The sequence below is a fragment of the Cibotium barometz genome, chromosome 25, assembly GCF_041138505.1.
Source record: "Cibotium barometz isolate CiBa-2024 chromosome 25, ASM4113850v1, whole genome shotgun sequence".
Lineage (NCBI taxonomy): Eukaryota > Viridiplantae > Streptophyta > Polypodiopsida > Cyatheales > Cibotiaceae > Cibotium > Cibotium barometz.
In genome coordinates, this window is record NC_141070.1 from 25,696,686 (window position 1) to 25,705,848 (window position 9,163).

Below are 9,163 nucleotides of genomic sequence, written 5' to 3' on the forward strand. Positions count from 1 at the left end.
TTCTTTCCCTCGCATGGAATGAGAAGACATTCAATCCTGAGAGCTTGTAAATCGTCACGTGGCTGCCTCTGCCCATTACCAGTAGGTAGTATAAAAAGTCCATGTCCTTTTGTGACATGTTTAATCTAGTTTTTATTGTGTGATTTTAGTATTGGATATCACAGGATCAAAACTCATGCTAGTTATGGAGGTTTGAAGGCGTATCGATGGTGTGCCTATGGGAGAGAAGCAAGTGCAAGGAGAGAGGTGGACGTTCAAGCCATTGAGAGAGAGAGAGAGAGAGAGAGAGAGAGAGATGTGATAGCCAAGAGAGCAAGTTTGCACAACTCAGTGATATTCAATGTGATAATGAATCCACCCAAATTCATGCTTGTATAGGCACCAAGGCCTTGTCTTCTTTTGACCCTAAATAAGAGGGTGTTCACACCAAGACCTAGACATCCTTTCATACTACTGAGACCTTGACTATTCCAACTCCTCCCCTTGGAGTGAAGGTGGTGAGACCCGAACACACAACCAACCTTCAATTCCATCACATAAGTGCAGAGAGGCGACCTAGCCATGCTATTCCCTCAAGTAGCTTCTGATTGAATCTGAGATTATTGCTTAGTCACCCCCCGACTCCTAATTGGGATAAGAATACATCTTTGTCTTTTATCGCATCAAGGCTTTATAACAAATCCAAAATACTCAGATTTTGGGGGATAGCCCGAGCAGAGAATCCTAGTCTTGAACATAGTTAAAAGATGATTTTGGACGTTTGAAAACTCCCCATAGCGGAATGATGCTTTCATCGATGTTTCCAAGATTTCGACACTTGATTGTCAAGTATGGGAAGTGTACTTGCGAAGAATAGATGCTTCGTGGTGATGCTTGCAGTATTGATGGTTACAATCTTTTTAGGCATTTAAGTGAGGGCAGAGAACCCAAGAGAACGGATGATCACTAAGCATATGCGCAAGCTGTTGCATTGGTGAAGCAAAGGAGTACCAAGTAAAAGAAAAGCTTTGAATTTTGACCAATTTTTATTTTACCTCATAGCAAATGTTGTAGATGATGTAGATTGATTAAACAAAAACACAAGATTGAAGAGGAACGCAGAGATTCAGAAAAATGCAAAGGCTTTGTTGTTGACGCAGCAAGGTGGGTCATGTTGATGAAGGTGACGGTTGTTGTTGTCGCTGTTGAAGAGGCAAGGTCACAGGAGGTGCGTGGAAGAGGTTGTCGAGCATGGGGAGAAGGCATAGGCGAGGCAGGGCTGGAGCCGCTCCTTAGTTGGTGGTGCTAGTGCAGAGGATCCATCACTTGGTTGAGGAAGCATGCAGAGTAGTCAAGAGCTGGAGTGGAAGGGTGGAGCATGGAGTGCTCCACAGGTTTGCTTGGAGAATGAAAAAAAGTGCATACCTATGTAGATAACTAGAGAAGGGGGCGACACAGTCTAGAGTAGGGCAGTGGCGTCAGAAAACACACAAGAAAGGGTGCATGATGTGGAGATCAACGTAAAGAAAAAGATGGTGCATCATAGCAAAAATGCTAGAGCAGAAACATTGGGGTGATAGCTCACAAGCTTAACACAAGGCTATGGTGGAAGACAAAGAAAAATGCATCATGCATGGTACAAGCAAAAAACACATGAAGCATGCCAATAGGCTCCGATACCATATGGGATATCACAAGATCAAAGCTCATGCCAATAGGCTCCGATACCATATGGGATATCACAAGATCAAAGCTCACAAGGTATCCAGGGTGTGCTTGTGGGAGAGAAGCAAGTGCAAGGAGAGGTGGAGGTTCAAGCCATGGAGATGGTGTTGAGAGAGAGAGAGAGAGAGAGAGAGAGAGAGAGATGTGATAGCCAAGCCAATGCACAACTCAAATGATATTCATCGGTGGGCCTTTTTAACTTGTATCAGACATAATATTTGGGGTTTATAAGCGTGAATGTGTTGGCCCAAGGTAGGGATAAGCAAAGAATCATATTCTTTAGAACTTTATTTAAAGAAAGAAACCATATTCTTGAGCAAGCAGCATTTAAATAAAGAAACAATACTCTTGAGCAAGCAATGTTAAAGGAAAAATGTCATAACTTGTGTTTAAAGAAAAAATCTCTCAAGCAACAAGTTTTTAAAGTAAAAAATCTCACTTGAGTAATTGGTGTGCAAATATTCAATGCATTTTTTCATTTTGATGTGAGTAAAATGAAGGACCTAGTGTTTACCCCTTTGAAGTCAAAGATTGCCACACTAAAGGCTTTTAATAGCATTAATCCTTTATGTTGCTTAATTCTTGGTGTGAATACTACGTCATTATGGAACAATTTTTGGTAGTTTACCAAAAAAAAATTATATGCTTGGGTGTTTTAAGACACATGACGTTTACCACCAAGGAAGGAATGAAGGTTAAGTTGAATGAACAATGTTGCTGACTCTAAAATTAGAAGAAATTATTATCAGCAAGGATTGAAGGGTTAGGGCTAGTGGTAGTTGTCGTAATAAGGCCCAACCAAATTCATCACTTGCTAGAGGCAGAGGGAATGTAGAAGGTGTGTTGAATGAGAAACATTAAGAAGATTGGATCATGGTGGTGTGCTATACATTGGATGATGTTAGCATGGGGGACTCAAGGATGTTCTTTAGATGACACAAGCTTAGCAAGAGGCTACAACTGTGAAGCAGCCATATATACACGAAGGGATGTTTGAGCTGTAAGTGTGTGGCTCACCATCATTAGATTAAGCAAAACATACATGCTCAGGTGCCCCAAGAACAAGTGTTTAGAGGATGACGAGAGCTAGAGAATGTGCACGAGGATGACGCTAGCCCTCCCGCTTCCGCCTAAGCCCCCTCCTACCCTGGTGCACACGCATGTCCCACCTTCTTGCCTCCAGCGTGTTAGACATCATCTCCTTATTGTTGCTGGCTTCCTGTTTGGTGTCCTATTTTAGCCTTTAGGGCTGACCATGCTAGCTAGAGGGGCTGGTCACCCCTCACACCATTCTCCCATATTTTTCCCATTTTATGGAGTCTAGGACATTTTATCCTAGTCGTGGAGAGCTGGTTGGTTGCCATATATATAGCCGGTCCCTCCCTCACTGTTTTTCATTGCTTAGCATTGCTGCAATCCCTCACACACGAGGCCTTCTCCCCTCCTGCTCGGGACATGTATTCTTGGTTGATGATATTGAGAGCAGGTTTACACCTATGTTTCCTCTCCATCTCTCTCTCTCTCTCCCTCCCTCTCTCTCTCTCTCTCTCTCTCTCTCTCTCTCTCTCTCTCTCTCTCTCTCTCTCTCTCTCTCTCTCTCTCTCTCTCTCTCTCCTCTGTTTCCACTTTCCCTTCTTTCGTTGTGCATTCTATCATGGTATCAGAGTGCCGGTGATTTGTAGCGTTGGATGCTCTCTCCTCCCCCTCCTGCGTTTTTTCTTCTCAAAGTTGTTGCTGGTCGCCTGCCTCTTCCAGGCGTTTTTTCCACTGTAGCCCGTAGTCTTCCACTGCCAGTTTGACCCCTGAGAACCCCCCTCACCTGTCGGCTGCTCTGTTTTCAGGGCTGCAACACCTTGTGTGCTACATTTTTTTTCTATAGGTGTTTTGTATAGCAATTTTTAGATTCATCTTCCCATGTAGTGCAGGCGGCCTGTTCTGTGTAAGATAGCAGCCACACATGTGCTGGGTTTTCTTCTCCTATAGGTTTTCTGATGCTATTTGCTTATCTGAGGCTTGATGGTACCATATCTCTTTTGCTTTTCCACATTCAGTCCTATCTACTGCCCCGAATACCTCTGCGTTTTCAAATTTGCAGCCATGGTTGCTGTGTTTTTCTGAACAGATCTTGCTGGTAGCTCTACCTTCACCTGGGCTCCTTCCATTGGACCTGAAGGTACCTTCTCTTCAGTGTTTTTTCCTTGTATGAGGTGTGGAACTTGGTTGGCATGAATTTTCAAGTTTGTAGCCCTTGTTTGGCTGCGTTTTCTTCTCCAGTGGACACAGATCACTTGCAGAGGGGGTTTTGTTTGGATTGTGGCTTTGGAGGCAGTTTGGTACTCGAGGAGGATACTGAATTTCTGATTTTAGTTAGTGTTTTGCTTATTTTGGAGCTTCGATACATGCGTTTTGTTCTTGGCCTACACATTTCCCTGATTTCTTCATGTTCCTTGCCTTTTGTTGGCGGTGGAGTGTTTTTTTGTTGGACAATAGTGTTTTGGTTTCCAAAGGAGTTTTCTACACTCAGAGGGGGCCCATCTCTAGCTACTTCACTTGAGGATCAGTTTTGGGAGCTGTTTTGTATCTATGGAGACTTTCTTCTATGATAGGAGTTTATAGATCTTGGAGGAGAGTAGTGATCTTTTCAAAGATCCTGAGTAGAGTTTATTTTGTTCGAGCCTGTGTTCTTTGCAGTGTTTGGAGAGAAAGGAGGGTGTTTTGCTTGTGTGATCCTTTCACATGGATCACTTGTTTGTTTTGCTGATTCTTGGGATCTAATTCTACTTATGGAACAGTCTTCTGCTCTCAATTATGCTTTTGAGGACTTTGTTACCAAAGCAGTTTATATTCCTGCTTCCCTTCCTCATTGTGAGGAGTCTACCTCTGCCTCTCTTTGTGATGCTTCTGAGGATACCCCTCCCCCCTGCCAGTTTAATGCGGTGTGCAAGTTTGTTGTTTTGGAGGATGGTTTTTTGGACCTGGTGGGATGCTTTGGATTTGTGGTTGCTAACCGTGCTTGGGGCACAGTGGTACTTCCAGAGTTTTTTGGATTTGGATCAAAATCAGGTTGGTTTGTACCAGTCTGATGACATCTTTTTTCAGAGGGGGATGTGGAGTCCTTTCATCTTGCGATGCCCACCTCAATGGAGTGTGCTCATGTACATCATTGGGCAACTCATGGTATGGAGTTTGAGCAGATGGACCCCATCTTTTCTACTACAGAGTCTTTACATCTTGATGCCGACCTTTTCAGAGGATGCTTCTTTTCAACATTTGGCAACTCTTGTTATACAAAGTTTGAGCAGATAGACTTAAAGGGTTCCAGTGAGGAATAGCTTGCTTCTCCCAGGATTGATTATCCTACAGGATCTGATCTCTTGGTTGGTTTTGAGGTTTTTCATACCTTCTCTAGGGTGGATACACAACATTCGGCTTCGGGGAGTGTTCTTACACTTAGGTTTGGAACCATTATTTGGAGCAGCACGTTGCAGCCTACATGGTTGTTTTCTTCCAAAGGAGCGGTGTACCTAGCAGCTTGTTCTGTTGTTTTTGGCTGAGTTGCTGAGGAGATTGCTTGTGTTCTTGGTACCTGTTGTTGTCTCGTCTTTCATCTTTGATTGAGGACGACGTCTCTGGCTTCTTGGAGTTCACTCACCATCCGGTGCTGAGGGGGTGTTAGATATCATCTCCTTACTGCTAGCTTCCTGTTTGGTGTCCTATTTTAGCCTTTAGGGCTGACCATGTTAGCTAGAGAGGCTGGTCACCTCTCATCATTTTTCCATATTTTTCCCATTTTATGGAGTCTTGGACATTTTATCCTAGTCGTGGAGAGCTGGTTGGATACCTACATTTGGGCATATATATAGCCGGTGCCTCCCTCACTCTTTTTGATTGCTTAGCATTGCTTGCTGCAGTCCCTCACATACGAGGCCTTCTTCCCTCTTGCTCGAGACATGTATTCTTGGTTGATGATATTGAGAGTAGGTTTACACCTGTGTTTCCTCTCCATCTCTCTCTCTCTCTCTCACTTTCTCTCTTGTGTTTCCACTTTCCCTTCTTCCGCTATGCATTCTCTCACAACATACCCCCGCTAGCCCCCTTTCCTGCCTTTTGGTCTGCCCACCTGTCGGCTGTCCGCCATTTCGCCAATGCCGCCTCCTTCAACCCCTCTACCCTTGGTGTTACTACCAACTCCCCCCTTCTCCTTTTTCTCTTCACATTCGCCCGAGCTCTATCATCTCTTCAACAAAACAAACTGCTAGTGTTAGCTCTTTTTGGTCTTCACCCCATCATCAGGAGGATTCCATGGCAATCGCTTAGTCATCCCCCCTACCGAGGCTGCAGTCCCTTGCCCACCTTTTTTTTGAAGTGCACCTCTAGCTCCTCGCATTCAACACTCGCTTCCCTAGAGGCCTCCACCTTGGTTTGCAAGATTGTGGGTAACAACACAAACAATTCATGGATCATGGATCTTTTGCAAGCTGGCCTCATCAGCAAGCCGGCAAGAAAGTTTATTGATATTCATTCTTTTGGTCATGGATGTTTCTAGGCAAGAGTAGAGAAGAGAAGAGCTCACTGGGATTGTATTTGCAAGGGAATGATTGTTGGAATTAGGGTTGCAGGAAAGCACACAAAGCTTGGAGAAGAAGAAGCAAGAATCCACACAACACAAAGTGTATTAGATTGTGTCAATGTACAAAAGATAAGTTAGCCCTAGAAGGATGGGCGTATATACAAGCCGGGGGGAAAAACCTCCTAAAGAGGGAAAAAGTGCCCCGACGGTCCTAAGTGTGTTCACACACATCACTGCCTATATATATATGGCAACAAATCCCCCCCTGGGAGTGATGGTGTGAACGAGAGCTGGCACTCATGTATAGGGGAGTGCCATGCCCGAAGTAGATTAATCCACAAAGGGGAGCAAGCCCAAAGCTTTGCGGAAAGCTTCGAACTTCTCACGAGGAAGCGCCTTTGTGAAAAGATTGGCGAGGTTGTCCTATGTTGGCACATAGGCCAAGCTGATCTCTCTTGCTGAGAGTCTCTCCCTGACATAGTGATAATGCCAATGTGCTTTGTGCGAGCATGAAAAACTGGGTTTCTCGCAACTGCCAATGCGCTCTGACTGTCAGTGAAGATAGAGGTGGCAGACTCTTGTCCAACACCCAAGTCAGCCATAAGCCGTCTGAGCCACACACACTCAACCGTAGCTGTGAAAGCTGCCCTGTACTCAGCTTCACAACTAGAAGTGGCCACAGTAGGTTGCTTCTTACTCAACCAAGATATGCATGAGCTACGGAGCATGAAACAAAAACCACTTGTGGACACTCTTGTGTCATAGCAACCAGCCCAATCTGAGTCTGGAAAAAGCATGTAAATCTGGCGGCAACGATCCCCGCTTGGGATAAAACAACCCAAGATGTATGGTGCCACTCAAGTAGCGAAAGATGCGTTTAACTGCCTTCCAATGCTGAGACCCTGGGCTATGCATAAACTTGCTCACCTGTGAGACTGCAAACTGAATGTCCCGCCTCGTAATGCATACATAAATGAGGCAACCAACAGCTGTCTGATAGAGTGTGACATCAAAGTGATCTCCAGCATCATGAAGACTCAACTTCAAACCTGTCTCCATTGGAGTAGCAATAGGCTTGCAGTCTTCAAGGCCAAATCTCCGCAACAATGTCTCAATATACTTTGTCTGACACAAAGCAATACCTCCATCACACTGCTTAAATTGTATCCCCAAATAATGATGCAAATGCCCCAAATCTGACATCTCAAAAGAAGCATTCAAAGCAGCCTTAAAATCAGCAATATGACTCTCATTTGGTCCTGTGAGCAGCATGTCATCGACATAGAGAGCAGTGATTAGATGTACATCATCCACACGTTTAACATACAAAGTGCTTTCTGTTGGACTATTCTGAAAACCATGTGCAGTCAAATATGCATGTATCTTTTCATACCAAGCTCGTGGAGCTTGCTTTAAACCATATAAAGCCTTTTTCAACCTGCACACTTTGTTTTCTTGCCCTCTTTGAACAAAACCACGAGGCTGCGATACATACACCTCCTCATGCAAATCTCCATTCAAAAACGCAGTCTTTATGTCCAGCTGATGTACATTCCAACCATTATGAGCTGCCAATGCACAAATGCTACGAATGGTAGTCATACGACAAGTGGGAGCAAAGGTCTCATCAAAATCAATGCCCTTTTCTTGAGCATAACCCTTTGCAACAAGTCTAGCCTTCTAGCGATCAACACTGCCATTTGGCTTTCGTTTCAACTTAAAAACCCACTTACATCCAATGGCCTTTTTCCTAATAGGCAAATCACACAAAGACCATGTACCATTCTTCATTATAGCATCATATTCACTTTGCATTGCAGCCAACCAATTTTCTGAATTTTGTGCCTCATCAAATGAAAGAGGTTCTTCCTCTTCACACATACTAGACACAGCCAAAGCATAACAATCTGATGCATAAGAGGCATGCTGAAAACCTGAACGAGTACGACTAGTCATAGGTGCATCAATCTTACTATCACGCAAGGTTTGCACCAGCCATTTAGGCATACCTCTAGCCTGCTCATTTTCAGCCCTATCCTCACGAATTACATCCTGTAAATCTGCATCAGAAATAGGCTGATCTATGATGTTGTTTGAAATCTGCATAGGCTGAATATTTGCCTCATTAGGACTTAGATTTGAATTCCCACCTGTAAATAGAGGCAACAATGTATCAAATACATCCCGTGAGCTCACACTTGTCTCTTTGGTACATGATAACAAAGGCTGCACAGCATCTTCCATAAAAACAACATCTCGACTAATCAAGATACGCTTTGACTGCGAATGATACAATCTGTAACCCTTGCTTTCAGCACTGTAACCAACAAAAATGCATTTGACAGCCTTATCATCCAATTTTCTGCGTTGTTGCACAGGCACTAAAGCATAGGCCAAGCAACCAAAGACACGCAAGTGACCAATAGAAGGTTTCCTGCCATGCCAAGCTTCATATGGAGTAATAGACTGCAAGGCCTTAGTGGGACACCTGTTGAGTACATATGCAGCACACATGACAGCCTCAAGCCAAAACGCATGTGGCAAAGCTTGGCTCTTGACCATACATCGTGCCATCTCCATAAGGGACCTGTTTTTCCTCTCAGCAACACCATTTTGCTGAGGGGTATACGGCACTGTACATTGGTGTTTTATCCCACGACTAGCCAGAAATGCATCAAACTCTTTAGACATGTACTCCCCCCCTCGATCAGAACGGAGGGTGCCTATAGTACAATTGGATACATTTTCAACCATAAGTAAAAACTGTTTGAAGCAAAAAACCCCCCGGACTTTGCCTTCAGTGGATATACCCATGCATGCCTTGAGTAATCGTCAATGAAAGTCACGAAGTACAAGTGTTTACCAAATGACGGAGTTTGCATAGGCCCA